A 19139-nucleotide genomic window follows, 5' to 3' on the forward strand; every position below is an offset into this window, starting at 1 on the left:
TGTAGAAAAAAAATTAAGAAAAGTAAGGAATGAAGCATGAAAGTTACATCCTAATTTATATGTGCAAATGTGGAAGTAGTCAACACGTACACACAAAGCGTGGAGTTAATTGAGGACCAAGCCAAAGATAAATAATATATCAGAAGCATTTTTCAAGAATATTTATAAATAGGTAAGGATCTCCTTAGTGAGCAAATCCCAACTAATAAAATACAAAAATAAAACAGACTCATAATTTATAAGCTTTATCCTTAAAGTAGAATATTAAGTCCTTAGTATAACAATTCTTAGTTTTAATTTTTCAATATATTTAAGTTTTCGTTATTCCTCAGGATCAGTTATATATCTATAAGTTATTTATTTTATGCTATCAATTTATGAAACTCTCCAGTTATTGTTTCATCATTACATTTACTGTTTTCAATTTCTAAGCTCATCACATATGTAGCTATTTGCTCATGGTATTTAAAATCCCAGCTCAATCTCTTAAGCTCATTAATTGCATGTTCACATCCCATATTCAATTTCATAACTCAATTTTTAACTTATTATTTAGCTCTATATATTGATTTACTAAAATTGCACAGTTTAGCTAAGAACTCATAATAAGTCTCTTTATTACTCGCATAGTTGTCTAGATGAGAGTTGAAATATCCTACTTTCCATAGTCAAACTATATTGGTTATATTCATTTGAGATAATTTGCTTCTAACAAACTCAGTAATATACATGTGAAAGGGACATAAAAAACACAAACAAAATTGTAATATTGAACTTTGATCATATTCTTTTGTCAGTAAGAAGATTTTATTTTATATTTTAAAAATAATTCTAAATAAATAAAAAGTTATTAAACTTAAAAAGATATATGTTTCATTTTCATAAATAATATGGAATTCTATTAACAACATATAATTAGATATAAAATTTAGTGCTAGCAATGGGTCATTGAAATAAAACAAGAAGTTAAATATTTAATAAACTTAGTTAAATATTTAATAAATTTATAAAATATAATTTTTATACATATTTAAAATCAAGTTAAATTAAGTTTGTAAAGTATATAATACTACATGTACTTTTATTTTATAGAATAAAAAATATAGTTGTTAAACGTCTTTTATAAATATTATGCTATATACTAGTTTATCAAATATTTATATAATATATTTTATGTATTTCTAATTACAAGCAAAACTAGTATATATATATATATATATATATAATCAGAGAAACATAAAATGAGAGAATAGATAAAATTATGATAAATTTTTAGAAATGTAATCTTAAAAAAATAATAACATCTAGACCTCATAAAAGAAATTTAAAGAATTCATTTATAGTAAAATATTATACATATATCTCATTAATGTCCTTTAACTGTAATTTTTTTTTGTAAAAGCTTATGAAATTTGATTTCATGTTATAAAAGCTGTTTTTATTTAATTTTATTCAATATTTATTAAAAATTCATAATATGGACTTTAGGATGTAAAATAACAATATCACTTTAATTATATTGGATTTGTGATAAAATTTAGAATAATTATATATTTAGTGTTTAAATTTGTTAGAATTTGACAATTAAATATTTGTACTTTTAAAAATGATAATTAATTGTGTCAGTCTACAAAAAAAATTAATAAGTTTATTTTGAAGGTCACTAATAGGTTACTTTACATTAGTTTATGACGTAGAAAAAAGAAAACGTTTAACATGCTTAAGTAGAAGAAAGAAAACATTTAGTATGCTTAGTTGGATTTTATAAAAAAAAACTTTTGGAAAAATCATGTTAGATTTTGTGCTTTAATATCAAATCTAACTCCTTCTCTTTCAATCATCTCTTCATCTATTGATTTTTTTTGTTTAAAAACATACCTATAAAAGTAATTGAAAATGGATAGGACTAGTGATTTTTTTTGTTTAAAAACATACCTATAAAAGTAATTGAAAATGGATAGGACTAGTGATTTTTGCTCATGTGCCAAGGGATGAATTGTTAAAACTTAATGGACAAATCCAAATCCAAATAGAAAATTCATGTCATTCGATCTGGTTAAAGCAAATAGAAACTGTGATTATTTCAAATGGATTGGTCCTCCGACATTTGAAGAGCCAGGCAAATCATATCTGGATTGTTGTGGAGGATCAATAACATAAAGGTTGAACTGGAAAATAGTTAGAGAAAGAGAAAAGTGGTTACGGGCATGGCCAATTTTTCTTAGTGTTGGTGATTATCCTCAAATGGTAGTGTTGAATTTGAAAGGCTAATGCTGATGGGAATAGAGAATAAGAAGTACTTTTTGTTGTTAAACTCACTATTAATTTGTCTCTTAATTACAATATAGTGTTTATTTTTTATTTATGTTATGGCTAATTATGTGTCAATGATGGCTTAAATTTTGTATTGTTATTTGATGAATAGAATATGATGAATTTATATATTAAAATATTAAGTTGATATGATTATGTTTATTGATGATCACATGACTAAATGTGGTGTTGTGTTTACTTTGTGTTTTATAAAACGCTTGAAAGAAAGTGTCACGACCCCACCCGTGGGCCCGTGACCGGCACTAGGGAATGGGTAGGCTTAAGGCCACCGAAACCCGTAGTAAGCTTGACACTCACTGATTTAAACAAATCTCATCTCAAATTAATATTATTAAAGCCACAATTTATCTTAACAGCTACATTCTACATAAATACTTCGGTCTGCCAGAAAAACTAGGCGAGACCTGAAACTCAGAAAATTTACAACTGATACATCTACTATTACTACTGCGGAGAATCTAAGATTTACCAATTTACATACCAAATCAAATACATCACCCGATGATGAAGGAGTCGGGTTACTGAATAAGAGTCGCGAGAGGACTAATAGTCACGAATCTGAAAAACAGTAAAAATGAGACTGTCAGTCTCGAGAGTGAGTTAAAATCAAATAATCTAAGGACTATTGCAACCTTCACATGATATGTTAATTATTCAAAACAATATACCAATTTCTGAATATAATTGCAATCATAATATAAAATCATACACCATAATAATAAAATGATAAAAGGAGAGAGTGTAAATAAATAAAGACATTTTTACTTTCACGGGACGTGTGGCTAAGTAGAACCCTAACCCCAAATTCTAACAGCCATTTTGGCTCTCTTAATCCAATAAGACTGGCGCCCCGAGAGCAATGCTCGACCAGGGACCTTACCTCCAGTCTGGTTACTTAAGTATCCAAATAAGAAATCTAGTAGCCATTCGGCTCTCTTAATCCAATAAGATCACACGAGAGCAATGCTCGACCAGGGACCTTACTTCCAGTCTGGTCACTTAAGTATCCAAATAAGAAATCTAGTAGCCATTCGGCTCTCTTAATCCAATAAGACTGGCGCCCCGAGAGCAATGCTCGATCAGGGCAAACCCATAAAAATCTTATTACATGTCCATGATCATTACCGGTGCGCACGCGGTCCTGATGTAACCCATCAGGTGGCATGTTCTACGAAAGCCACGTCCCCAAATCGAAATCATCACATATAATAAATATCATTGTATAATGAAATCATTCAACCATATCAAAATAACAATTAACAATTAAGAGTAAGACATCAGGCAACTCATGTGGAAAACTGATTATATTTGGTATTATTATAACATTACTATATTATCTTCATTAATTAATAATCCAGTAAAATTACTTACATTGCGATACTAATAACCAAATTAAGCATAAACTTCCAAAATAGCATATTAAAATCAAACTTAGCAATAGTGCAATGATTAAATGACTTTAACTCACAGAATTGGGCGACCTCCTAGCTCTGCTCCGGTGCCTCAGTTGGAGCGAGCCGAACAGATAGATCATCTAATCACGGAAAACAATTTATCAAAAGGCTGAAACAATCGATCATTAATCCTAGGTCTAGACTCCTAGGACAGACTGTCTAAGAATCTCGACTCGGGAGAATTCTACCGAAAATCCGGCAGAACCTCCCCTACAACACGAACATTACCCCCCGTAAAAACGGGTCCAGGACCTGCCAGAAAAATACTCCAAATATCCAACAATTTAAACAACGGGAGTCGGGTCCCCAAACTTCACTATTTCCTAACTCCGCCACACAGCACAAAATACGAGGCATGCAAACTGACAGACAATTATTTATGACTCACAAATATCATCAAATACTCAATATAACCCAATAAACACAAATTTAAAATCAAAGGATTTCTAAGATCAACGGCCAGAGAAAATGTAACACCCGGAATTTTTATATATTTAATAATGAGTTTTTATTTAAGTTAATTTTAGCTTCATTATTATTGGGTTTAATTTGAAATGATTTAATAAAAAATTTAATATTAATCAAATAAATGAGTTATTTTCTATACCCAATTAGTTTGAAATTTTAAGAAATTATTCAAGTAAATTATTTGAGAAATGATTATATTTTGGCTATTCAAATTTTCCCAAATGCATATTTATATAAGTAAAATTATATATTGGAAAATTTTGGAAGAAATTATAAAGGATGTTTTTATAAAAGAATTTTGGAAAAATTGGTATTATAATTGATTAGTAGTATTAAATTTTAAGTTGGAAATTGATTATTTAATTTAATTGTGTGTAGGATTTAATTGGAGGATTATTTTGGAATAAGGATTAAAAGTATAATTTTATTTTTATGGGGTTTTAATGGAAATTTGTGAGCTTGGTATTTTTGTAAATAAATATGTCGGTCAGGGGTATTTTTATAATTGTGTATTTTCAATAATTCGGTTTTGGCCCAAATTAAATAGTTAAGGGCTTAATTGAAAGGCTAAAAAGAAGTTTGGGGGTCAAATTGGAATTCTGCGGGATGAAATTGTAAGTAATTAAGAAAGTTGAGGGACCAAATTGCAATAAGGAAAAGTTCGGGGGCCTAATGTCGATATTGAAAGGAATGGAAGTCGGGGAAGAAGAAGGGAGGAAGAGAGATGTCGGGGGAGAGAGAGGAGCGGAGGAAGGCGGCTACGTCGGGCCCGTCTGTCCGGGCCGAATGCAATGGGGGCAGGCTGCGTCGGACACCATGGCGGCAGGGCCTGACACGGAGGAGGAAGATGGCGAAGCTTCCTGCCGTCTTGAGCGTTCCGGCGTCGGTGGTCAGCTGATCTTAGTGCCGATCGACTCCTCTTGGCCTCGGCTTTGTTTTGGCGGCGGTGTATAATGGTGGCCGAAACGGAAGATCCGGTGGAGAGAGAAAATGGTGGCAGCCGGCGTTTTTGGGTTTCTCCGGCGAGATCCGGCGGAGGATGGACGATCGGAGGACGTATCCCGACTCTCCTCAGCTCAAGCTTCGCGATGGCACTGGTTTCGTGGCGATCGGACTTCGTTTGCAAATCGACGGTCGAGATCGTCCGTAAATTTCTCCGGATGATCGGGTGTCAGATCAAAAAATTGGAAGCGGGGATCGTCATCAGCGCGTCGTTGTGAGTCCGATGGTGTGTTCGGATCGTCGATTGGACTCCGGCGGCCGGAGGCGAGTCGACCGAGCGATCGAGCATCTCGGTAATTATCTTTGGCCCGTTAATTTTGGAATTCTTGGTTTAATTATGTCTAATGGTTTATATTGAGTATTTGATGTTATTGTGAGTCAAAAATAATTGTCATCGCGCCTTGTGTTTTGTCTTTGTGTGGCCGGAGTCGGAGATAGTGAAGTTTGGGGACCCGACTCCCGTTGTTTAAATTGTTGGATATTGGAAGTGTTCTTCTAGCAGGTCCTGGAGCTGTTTTTACGGGGGGTAATGTTCGTGTTGTAGAGGAGGTTCTGCCGGATTTTCGGTAGAATTCTCTTGAGTCGAGATTCTTAGACAGTCAGTCCTAGGAGTCTAGACCTAAGATTAAAGATCGATTGTTTCAGCGTTTTGATAAATTGTTTTCCGTGACTAGATTGTCTGTTTGTTCGGCTCGCTCCTAACGAGGCACCGGAGCAGAGCTAGGAGGTCGCCAAACCTATGAGTTAAAGTCATATATCGCTTACGCACGTGTCATGCATAAAATTTGATTTGCTACTGTGAATATTTATTTGCAATTTCAATTTTTCATTTAATTATTATTATTATCATTTGCATGATGCTTTTAATTACTATTTAAATATGTTTTTCCTTTATTACCAATTTTAATATTGCATGATGACTCAGGATGGGACGGCAGTAGAACATAGGAGTTGGATGAGTGTCCCAATATAATCTGAGAAAGATAGGGAAAAGGTAAAGAGGTAAAAATTTTAAGAAAGAAAGATTAGGACTGCCACGGTGAGCATCGCTCTCCGGGCTTAGTAGAGTGTGGTTGCCGGAGTAAGGTCCCTGGTCGAGCATTGCTCTCTGGGGGCCGGCTTATTTGGAAATTTAAGTGACCAGACTGGAGGTAAGGTCCCTGGTCGAGCTATGCTCTCTGGGCGCCAGTCTTATTGGATAAGAGAGCCCGAAAGGCTAAGGCCGAAAGTTAAGTGGCGGTCCCCGGTCGAGCTTTGCTCTGCCGATCTGTTGGAATGAGAGGTTTGAGATGATAGAGTTGAGGTTAGTTGAGACATAAGTGTTGAAATAATCGAGATTTTAGAGTTGGGATTAGAGTTCTACTGAAGTACTCCGTCCCGTTGCATGTGGAATAAATTTTATTTAAGCATGGCATGACACGTATGGTTCGCGTGATTTATTAATTATTTTAAAATTTAATAAGGTGACATTGAGATATTTGAAACTGTTATAAACATATGATTTTAACTCACTCTCGAGACTGACAGTCTTATTTTTACTGTTTTTCAGATTCGTGACTATTAGTTCTCCTGCGACTCTTATTCAGTAACCCGACTCCTTCATCATCGGGTGATGTATTTGATTTGGTATGTTAAGTTGTAAAATCTTAGATTCTCCGCAGTAATAATAGTAGATGTATCAGTTGTAAATTTTCTGTAGTTTCCGGTCTCGCATAATTGTTCCGGCAGACCGATTAAATTATGTAAAATGTAGCATTTAAGATAATTTGTGGCTTTAATAATATTAATTTGAGATGAGATTTGTTTAAATCAGTGAGTGTCAGGCTTACTACGGGTTTCGGTGGCCTTAAGCCTACCCATTCCCTAGTGCGGTCACGGCCACGGGTCGTGATGAAAATTGAGGAGCTCGGTCGACTCGCCTCCGGCCGCCGGAGTCCGATCGACGATCTGGACACACCATCGGACTCACAACAACGAGCTGATGACGATCCCTGCTTCCGATTTTTCGATCTGACAGCCGATCACGGAGAAATTTACGGACGATCACGGCCGTCGATTTACAAATGGAGCCCGATTGCCATGAAACCAGTGCCATCGCGAAGCTTGAGCTGAGGAGAGTCGGGATACGTTCTCCGATCGTCCATCCTCCGCCGAAGCTCACCGGAAAAACCAGAAAACACGGCTGCCACCACTTCACGAACTCTCTCCTCCGGCCACCAAAAGCGAGGAAGCTCTCCAAGGGAGCAGATCGCCACCAAGATTGGCCATAAAGGCCGGAACGGCCGGAATGGCGCCGGAAGCCACTTTGCGCACTGCCTGCCACCGCCTCCATCGCCACCATCGTGCTCGACGTTGGCGTCGTTCCTTAGGCGTCAGCGCCGCCGGCCTCCAGCGTCCATCCTCCATGGACGCCTACGCCCCTCTCTCTCCTCCCTTTCTTCCCTTCCTTCTTTCTTTTCTCTCTCCCCGATTTTCTTTCCTTTCAATATCGACATTAGGCCCCCGAACTTTTTCTTATTACAATTTGGTCCCTCAACTTTCTTAATTACTTACAATTCCATCCAGCAAAATTCCAATTTAACCCCTAAACTTTCCTTTAGCCTTTCAATTAAGCCCGTAACTAATTAATTTGGGCCAAAACCGAATTATTGAAAATACACAATTAAATTAAATAATCCATTTCCAACTCAAAATTTAATACTACTAATCAATTATAATACCAATTTTCCCAAAATTCTTTTATAAAAACATCCTTTATAATTTCTATCATAATTTTTCAATATATAATTTTATTTATATAAATATGCATTTGGAGAAAATTTGAATAACTAAATAAAAATATAAATTATTCCTCAAATAATTTATTTAATTAACTCCTTAAAAGTCAAACTAATTGGACATGGAAAATAACTCATTTGTTTATCTAACATGAACATTCAAAATTTGTATTTAAATCATTCTAATTAAACCGAATAAAAATAAAGCTAAAATTAACTTAAATAAAAACTCATTATTAAATATATAAAAATTCGGGGTATTACAGAAAGTATTTGTCACGATCCGATCTGTGGGACCGTGACCGGCACTATGGAATTAGTAGGCGTAAGACCACTGAATCCCGTAATAAGCCTGACTATTCACTAACTTCACCATCGAATCCCATAATAAGCCTAACCATTCACTAACTTCATCAAATTTCAACCCAATAGCACTGATCTACAATTAACCTTACCCGTCAAGTTTTACATATTTAGAGTTTGGTCTACCAGCATGAATAAGCAAAACCAGAATTTACATGAAATTATAAAATGATAAGTTTAAAATTTCTACTGCGGAAATTCTAGAATTTTAAAAGTCAAACATACCAAAAATCAATTACGCTAAACCCGAAGATGAAGGAATTGGACTGCTAGATGAAAAGAACTGCGGAAAAACTAACTACACTTGAAAAACAGTTAAATTGAGACAGTCAGTCTTGGGAATAAGTTAAAATCATATATCCAAGAATAATTACAAACACTTCAATAACACATTTATTTAATTTAACATAAGATATTAAGTCATGCAAAAATATACGTGTCATGCCATGCTTCTGTAAAATAAATTTCACATACTACGGGACGGAGTATTTCAGTAGAACCCTAAACAGTCTTAGCCTTTCGGCTCTCTCGTTCCAACAGAACTGGCACCCAGAGAGCGAAGCTCGACCAGGGTCCTTAAAATCTAGTATGGTCACTTAAATTTCTAATAAAGTCGACGCCTAGAGAGCGATGCTCGACTAGGGACCTTTACTCTAGCAAACTCACTCTACTTAGCCTAGAGAGTTAAACTCGACCAGGGCAAGTCCTGAATTAACCTTTTCAAAATTTGCCTTTTACTACTTGTCTCAGATTCATAGTGGTGTGCACGCGGTCCTAATGCAACCCATCAGGTGGCATGTTCTACTGTTGTCTCATTCCGAGTTAACATGCATTCACAATAGCATTGATGCAGAAAACGATACATATATGAATAGTAATCAAATAAATAATTAAAATATTAATCATTTAATCAGAGCTATTACATAAAATCTTAGCATGACACACGTAAACAGATATATGACTTTAACTCATAGTTTTGACGACCTCCTAGCTCTGCTCCGATGCCTCGGGTGGAGCGAGCCAAACTGACGAATTTATCTAATCATGGAAACAATTCGATCAGTAAATATAGAACCTTTGGCAATTAACCTTAGGCCTAGAGTCCAAGAATTACTGCCTAAGAATCTCGACTCAGAAGAATTCTACCGAAAATTCGGCGGCAAAACCTCCCCTAAATTACAGACATCTACCCCCCGTATAACGGGTCTAGGACCTGCCAGAAAACACTTCAAATATACAACGATTAGTTAACGGGAGTCATGCCACTAAAACTGCATTAATTTTCTCGACTCCGCAACACAACACAAAATACGATTATTGGTAGACGGTCCGACAATTAATTATTTTAACTAACAATCCCCATAATATTTTTCTAATGCTCAACACAATTAAATAAACACATGATTTTATTAACAATCTTTAAAATCTACGGTCTAGAAAATTATCGGTCGACTCGCCTCCAGCCCCTAGAGTCCGATTGACGATCCGAATGCGCCTACGGACTCGAGACAACGCGCTGATGACGACCTCCTAGCTCTGCTCCGATGCCTCAGGTGGAGCGAGCCAAACTGAAGAATTTATCTAATCATGGAAACAATTCGATCAGTAAATATAGAACCTTTGGCAATTAACCTTAGGCCTAGAGTCCAAGAATTACTGCCTAAAAATTTCGACTCGGAAGAATTCTACCGAAAATTCGGCGGCAGAACCTCCCCTAAATTACAGACATCTACCCCCCGTATAATGGGTCTAGGACCTGCCAGAAAACACTTCAAATATACAATGATTAGTTAACGGGAGTCATGCCACTAAAACCGCATTAATTTTCTCAACTCCGCAACACAACACAAAACACGATTATTGGTAGACGGTCCGAAAATTAATTATTTTAACTAACAATCCCTATAATATTTTTCTAATGCTCAACACAATTAAATAAACACATGATTTTATTAACAATCTCTAAAATCTACAGTCTAGAAAATTATCGGTCGACTCACCTCCAGCCCCTATAGTCCGATCGACGATCCAAATGCAACTACGGACTCGAGACAACGCGCTGATGATGATTCCAACTTTCGATCCGATCCCCAATCATCTTGAGACATTTACGAACAATCTCGACCGTCAATTTTCAAACGGAGTTTGATCGCCACGAAACCGGTGCCATTGGAAAGCTTGAGCTGAGGAGAGCCCAAATATGCCCTCCGATCATCCATCCCTCTCCGGAACTCACCGGAAAAGCTTGAAATTACAACTGCCCATATTATTTTCACCTCGCCGGATCTTGCAATTATGGCAGCCTCAAGGGGTGGCGATGGGCAAAAAAAAGTCCAGAAGTTGTTGATCATTTTGAGCCTAAGAACGCGGCAAATGGTCGCCAGAAACGCCAAGAACGGTGCCGGAAAGCCGGTGCCGCTTCCTCGCATTTTCTGTCGCTCCTCGCCGCCTGCAACTGCTGCCGCCACTAACGCTGCACTTGTCGATGTCCGCAGCACCTCCAACCGCCGCCACCTCGCTCGGGCGAGCCTCCTATGCTGCCGCCATCGTTGGCTGACGCTTCCTCCTCTTCTTTTTCTTCTTCTTCTTCTTCTTCTTCTCTTTCTTTTCTTTCTTTTCTTTTCTTTTCTTTCCTTCCTTATTGATATTTGGTCTCTGAACTTTTTTTCTTTACCATTTAATCCCTCAACTTTTAATTACTAACAATTTCGCCCTGCAAAATTTCTGATTAACCCTTTAACTTTTGTTTAGGCTTTCAATTAAACCCCCTAACTATTTAATTTTGGTCAAATTAGAATTATTGAAAATATGGAGTTACTTATTTATCCTTGCTTTTAAAAGTAAAATTACCAAAATTCTCTTACCGACATATTTAATTATAAAAATATTAATCATATAAATTTTCATTTAAAACCCCAATTTAAAATAATTACATTTTAATCCTTATTCCAAAATTAATTGCCAATTTAATCCTAACACTTAATTAACTTAATTAATCAATTTACTAACTATTTTCCAATTAAATCAACACCATTAGCTAATTAAAATTCATCATTCCTAAATAAATCTTTTATAAAATATTATTTACTAATTCTTTCATAACTCTCAAATATAGAATTTTAATTCATATATTTATATTGGGGGAAAATTAAGTGACCAAAAAATATAATTTAATTTTTCAAGAAATTTACTTAATTAATTTCTTGAAAATCAAACTAATTAGATATAGAAAAAATAACTCTCTTATTCTTTTTTATCTAGCATTGAAATTCTATTTTAAATCATCCCAATTAAACTAATTAAAAATAAAGTAATATTAATTTAAATAAAAACTCATTATTAATTATTATTAATATTATTATTATTATTAAAAATAAAAATTTCTGGGTATTACAATATTGACATTAAAGCAATGAGGGTGTTGTGTTCACTTAGTGTTTGACAAAATATTGAAAAGAAAATATTGTCATTAGAGCAATAGGAAAAGCTTGTATGTTCTTTTAGGCAAATAATCCAAACACTAAGTGTTGGTGATTATCCTCAAATGGTAGTGTTGAGTTGAAGGGGTAATGCTGATGGGAATAGAGAATAAGAAGTAATTTTTTGTTGTTAAACTCACTATTAATTTGTCTCTTAATTATAATGTAGTGTTTATATTTAATTTATGTTATGGCTAATTATGTGTCAATGATGGCTTAAATTTTGTATTGTTATTTGATGAATAGAATATGATGAATTTATATAGTAAAATATTAAGTTGATATGATTATGCTTATTGATGATCACATGACTAAATGTGGTGTTGTGTTTACTTTGTGTTTTATAAAACACTTGAAAAAAAAGTATTGACATTAAAGCAATGGGGATGTTATGTTCACTTAGTGTTTGACAAAATATTGAAAGGAAAATATTGCCATTAGAGCAATGGAAAAAGCTTGTATTTTCTTATACAAGGCAAATATATGCAATGAGTGATCCAAAAAGAAACAACAAAATATAAGACATGAATTAGGTAATATTACAAAAGAGAGGAGCATATGTTAATAACAAACACAATATTGACTCATCTTTGTCAATCAATACATTGCATTTCATAAATGAGTTGGACAAAATAAAATAAATATTAGCATAGAAAAGGTTAAGGTATCCCAATTTATCCACAACTAGTACTAAACTAAAAGTATATCATTTAGAACAACTTAACAAATACACACTATTATAAATTGTGCAAAAATAGATAGAAATTGGAACACAAATGGTACCACAATAAACACTAGAAATTTTCTTCAATTTGGTCGCTTAGTAATTTATTTTCTTTATATAAATCCTTAAGTGGTGAGGTATTAGAAGAAATCTCATTTAAACAGTTTTTAATTCCAAATTTGAGGAAGTGATATTTGAAACTTGTTTTTTTAAATCTTCAAAATTATTTTCAAGTTTCAAACATTTTTCTTTATAAAATTTGATTTTAGAATAATATTTTTTGGATTTTAGAGTTATGGCTTCTAACAGCTCATCATCAATCATATGCATATTATAACCACAACCATCATCACAAGTATAAGATGAAGAACATATCTCATTGAAGTCATCCTCTAAGGCCATGAAGCAAATGCTGACAACCTCTAATTCATCTTCCTCACTTGAGGAGCTATCATCCCAAGTTGCCTTAAATGCAGTTCCTTTTCTCATTCTTCTTGTTCTTACTTTTGTAGCATTCAGCCTTGAATTGCTTGCCATATCCAAAAAAATTATATCCATACTTGCACTTGAAGCATACTTTTTTAGGGATTTTTATCTCTTTTTTTATTCTTGATTATATCTATGATTGTCCTTGAAAGTATAGTCAAGTCTTCATCTTCACTTTCACATGATTCACTAGAACTTTCATTTTCTAGTTGGCTTTTTATGACACTTTTAAAAGCTAGTGTGTAGGTGGCAGTTTCTGGCGCGCACCTAAGTGTCTCTAGCGACTACAGCACTGCAAGGCTTTTTAACCTAATCGGGAACATGCTTACTAGTCAAAAAGATTAGCGCGGAGAAAGAGAGTCGCCACTTGTGTAATTCTCTAGAATACTTTTACTAATTGAGTGACGTACTAGATTTCATAAGGAAGCTTCGCTGCATCTAGAGATATATATAGAAGCCAACTTCCTTATTTATGTATCATTAGTTTCAATTTTATTATTTAATGACATAATCCCTATAAATGCAATATAATATTTCTACACATCATGCATTACATGTAAGGTCTACCTAAGTCTAGCCCATTTTAGTTTTAGTCTAATTCCCCTATTTATGGTGTTAGTCTAAATTTAATACTCAATTATGTACAAAGAGGTTCACCTAGCCCAATTACCAATTATGCTTTAGTTATCAAGTATTTATCCTAGTTTGGCTACATTTTACATGCTAATGCCCGATTCAGTTTTCTTAATATAAATTGGTTAATTCATTGATTATAATGGAAAAGGCCACCTAAGTCTGAAAGGATTTTATAGGCCAGGCCCAGCTTGCCATCTTTTTAAACCTAATAGTCTACTGGTTACATGCAAAATTTCAATTACAAGCCCTAGGTCTAGATACTTGTCCTTTAATTCTCAATCACATATGTAAGCATTTGATCATCAAATTATATAAACGTAAGTAGAAATAAAGCAAAATTGGAGAAAGTAATAAAAAAACTAAATTATTACAACCCTCCTACAACTAATTAACTTGAAAATAACTAAAAATAGGATAAAATAGCTAAAAATGGCAAAAATCCTTGAAATCAGAAAAAACATGCGATTAATTAGACGAACAACCGATTGGCTGCATCACAAAGCCGATCAACTCTACATCGACTGTTCATAGAGCCAGTCGACTGTAAAGTTCTATCTTAGGCAGATTTGATAGTTTTAATGGTCCAATTCCCAAATATGCGAGATACATGCATGAAAAACACGTAAAAATAATTAGATTACGTACAAAACATCAAATAATACATGAATAAAGCTATTTTTAAGACAAGGTAAATCAAATTGAAGAAAAAGAAAACTCATAGTAAATAAACATAACAGTTTTCTAAAAGCATGAACATTAGGCTAATCATATGAAATTAATAAAACTTAGATCTAACCATGTAAACACATGTGAATTATCATAAAAAAAACTTAACATGTTAATCTATTCATTTATAGTATAGGATTATCATATTTTAAACCTAAAAACACATAAGTCATTATGTTCAAAATCCAAGAATATAGAAGTTATTAGATTCAAAATCCAAGAACATAAAATTATCAGATTTAAAACCTAAAAAATAAAAAATTATCATATTCAAAATCCAAGAACATAGAAGTTATCAAATTAAAAATCTAAGAATAGAGAAGTTATAAATTCAAAACTCAAGGACATAAACGCTATTAGATTCCAAACCCAAGAGCACAGAAGTTATTAGATTCAAAACCTAGGAAATATGCATATCATAGAAACATGCAAATCATGCTAAAACCTAATTCTAACACATATAACATTAAAAATAACAATCATTGAAAGAAACTACAAAATCCTAGCATGTTTTTAATAATAGAAAGATAAAAATAATAATAAAGAAACTAAAAAAGAAGAGAAGAATGATGATATGGATGCTTTAAAATTCTTAGGTTGTTACCGTATTGTGCAAATCCTCGAGCCTTAAGTGATGAGGAGGAGGTTGAATTGAAAATAGAATAGAAATCTAGAGTGTTTAAAGGTTTTTTTTTTTTTTTGATTTTTAAGAGTGTATAAGTTGCTGAAAACTTACCGTTGTTCTGTTAAAAATTGCCAACCCTTAAGCTCGGGGCATCCTATTCTATTTATAGGGAAACGTTTAGAAAATCCTAAGAGTGTTTGATATATGTTCTCAACTTTTAATGAATCTCCATAATTAAAATATTTAATTTTTGGACTTATCATGAACATTTATTGATAAATATTGAATAAATTATGAAAAATTATTAAAAATTCAAATATTTATTAATAAATTCTGAAAGATGTATTTTTACTAATTTGGCATTTTAAATCGAGAAATTGTACAAAACGACGTCAAATTTCAGTTTCGAGACCAATCGGGACTGTCTAGAGCTAATCGACTCTATATAAAGTTGACCAGCTCTATGCTGAGCTGATCGGTTTTGGGTATAACCGGTGGGCTTAGGGGCTAAAAAGTTTTCAGCTTTTTTAAGTTTTAGTCCCTGAACTTTTAAAATTTGCAATTTCACTTTCGAACTTAATTTTTTTATCAATTTAGTCCATATTGATTTCAGAAAACATTTTTGGTTCAATTATTCGCAATCCTAATTGAGATTCAACCATCCTCGACCTCTTGAGACTCGAGAAAGTAACAACTTCCATCATCGAATTTTCCATAATTCTCTTAATATCTAGATCGAGAAATTAAGTGTTGATATAGTAATTTCCTCCTATCTTTTTCCTTGTCTTTCTCTAGCTCTTCTTTTCTTTCCACAACCATCTCATGAGTGAGAAGCTTTTCTATGAGCACAGATGTGGGGATCTTAAAATCTTCATTAGCTTCCTCAATACCAACCACTCTAGATCCATACTTTTTTAATGGCAAGGATCTAAGTATTTTGTTATCACCAAGTCATAGTATTTTTCAACCTTCCTTATGTTGTTGGTAATAGTAAGAAGTTTATTTTTCATTTTGGTGGTGCTCTTATATGGCTTTATTTTGAAAAGCTCATTTCTATTATGACCAATTGGACCTTCTTTGATTTGACTTATATGGTTCCTTCATGGAAATTCTTTAGAGTCTTTCAAATACTATATGCACAAGGGCTTTGTTGGATTGTACTACACTTTTCTCTTGACAAAGATCTAAGAAGGATGGCCATAGCTCTTTTATTTTTCTCATTTGTTCTTCTATGTGCCTCTGCCCACTCTTCTATTGGAAGAGGTACTTAAACACCATCCTTTTCTTTGGTTGGAGGCTTCTATTCCTTCAACACATTATCCCACACATCTATAAGGTCACTATCCAAGTAGACCTCCATTGTATGCTTCTAATATGGATAATTAAATCTATCAAAGAACGATTTTAAATGATGCATACATTCCGCATTTAAGCTTGATTTTGAGTACTAAGCTTCGGTACCACTTATTGTCTCTTGCTACACCAACAAGGGTCTTGAATTGGTGTTCAGAATGAATAATTAAGTATTTATCAAATGAGAAGATTGACATAAAGATTTGTAATGTTTCACGTATTAATCAACCTACACCCACTCTCTAATCTCTAATTGGAGATCCCATTAATAATAATCCTTTTACGAGTGCAAGATCAAACCCAAACAGTCTAAGCTCACACTTAAACTTATACACTAGTAGTTTTTCTAAGCTCATTTTCAAAAGTTAGGGTTAGGCTCATATCAAACCTTATAAGAGTTCTTTTACGTAGGCTAACTCTAAATCCTTTTAGCTAACACTCAAACCTTTACAATAGCTTTTATCTCACTAGGCTAACTCTCAAATCCGACTAAGCATTTAAACCTTACACTCAAACTGTTATAATAACCTATTATAAAGATAAATTGATTACCTTGAGGTGAGAAATAGAGATTAATTATGTGAGGTTGTTCATCAACATTAAATAGTCTTTGAAAGTGGCATTTCTGACCTTAAACTACTAAAGAACTATTATTCACATTCTCTCAATTTTCTTGTCTTCTAGCTCTAAATAGTGCATTAAATGCACTATCAAAGTTGTCACGGTTGTAACTTGAGAGTAATAGTCGCGCTTATAGAATAGTAGTCGCAATTCTTAAAGGTACGATGGCTCTTTTCCATACGGCGATCTTTCATGATCTTCATAATTATGCTTGTTGGAGGTTTCCTAATAGCTATAAATGTCGCAGTTGCGAGTATGGTATATCGGTCATGATTTTACACAATCCTAAAGAGCTTCATTATTACTAATGTTACAGTCACGATAAGGGTCGCGAATCTCTCTATAATAAAAATGAAGTCTTTTCCGATAGTGATCTCCTGGTAGTGGTCACTATTATCTCCATATCAGTGGCTATACGATTTTTTGAGTTTTGCAATCACAATTTAGATGGAAGCATTGATTTTCTAAATCTGGCAACTCTAATGAAGAGAACTTAAAATCCTATAAAATAAATATTTAGAAAGATCATTAGTATTACTCAATTTGATTGTCAAGGCAAAAAACTAGGATTTTTAAGTTCATGAAATAACTTAGGCTAACACACCTTTTAAAACACTTTTGTCTTCATTCACTTTTCTTTTCTTAAAATCATTGGATATCCGCTCAGCTATATCATTTACTTGACTTATTATTTCTGGCTCTTTTTTTTTTCTCACCTCTGTTCTACCACTAATAGACCATCTTTATTCAACTTTGGATCTCTCTGTAGAGCCACATTAGATGTTAAGTCACATATATTGTCACTATTTTGTTTATTTTCAAATATCTTCCTTTAACCGGTCCTTCATGTGCTTATGCTCAGTATATACTTCAATTTCACTAAGCTTTTTAACCATGTTAACCATGTCTACAACTGACTTGTCACAATTTTAACCCACGTGTTAAAAATTTACCATGTGTCCTAAATGTAACATTTTTTACCTTCTTGTAACCCATTAACTCATTTACAAATATTTTAAATCCTAAAAAAGGTGTCAACATCTATATTTGTTTCATACATATCATCCTCAATATAAATCTTTTGTTCATCCCTAAATCACTTAAAAAATGCCACCACAATATAATGAATAAAGTGCTAGTTACAATAAAAAATTAAAACATACAAATTAACTTTAGAAAATGACAACTGATGGGAAAAGAAAAATACAAAAAAAGTCTCTAAAAACGACTCTATTTGTATAAAACAACACTTCTGCATTCAAACACAATGAATGAGTTAATTAATTTGACCATAACCAACACTATTGTATAGTAAAATATGTGTAATCAATGAAGCATTAAGAACAAGAAAGTACCTTTACATTCTCACACATGCTTTATAATCCATTCGATTTGGTATTTATTTGGACTATCTTTTATCAAATTTTTGAATGTCAACCTTTATCTCCTAATACATAATTTTTAAAGAAAGTGATAAAAGTAAATCTCTAATTTTTTTTTCTTTTTGCATAATTTACACCATATATGTATATATTTTTAGGGGTATTATATAATTTTGCATATATTTTTTTTTACCTAAGATAATAATTTTTAATATAAACTTTCATATCAAAATTTCTAATAAGTGATATGTGATTCAAATTTACTAGTTATTTTTTACAAGTTGACATACTTAATGATTATTTTTAAAAACATGGATATAACAATTAAATTTTAAAAAATTTAAACACCAATTATATAATTATCTTATAAAATTTTATCTAAAATCAATTATAAAAATTTTTACAATACAAAAGAACTTTTAAAGATATAATGGAATTTCTGCGACTGTAGATGAAATAATAATTGTTAAATTGGTGGCAATTTACCAATTTAAATTTCCTTTCACTTAGCAAGAACCAAACCTGACACTGAGGGCAGTGCACACAAGTAATTTTCGCCATTAGGATTGATAAGAAGAAGAAAATGACGTCAAAGATGAATAATCAAAGCGTTCAAATTTGATCATTTTAGTAATTACTTTTTCTTTTTGAATATATTTTTGAAAAAATTTCGGTAAACAACCCTATAATTTAATATATTTTTATTTTA

The sequence above is a fragment of the Ricinus communis genome, chromosome 5 (genome assembly GCF_019578655.1).
Source record: "Ricinus communis isolate WT05 ecotype wild-type chromosome 5, ASM1957865v1, whole genome shotgun sequence".
Taxonomy (NCBI): Eukaryota; Viridiplantae; Streptophyta; class Magnoliopsida; order Malpighiales; family Euphorbiaceae; genus Ricinus; species Ricinus communis.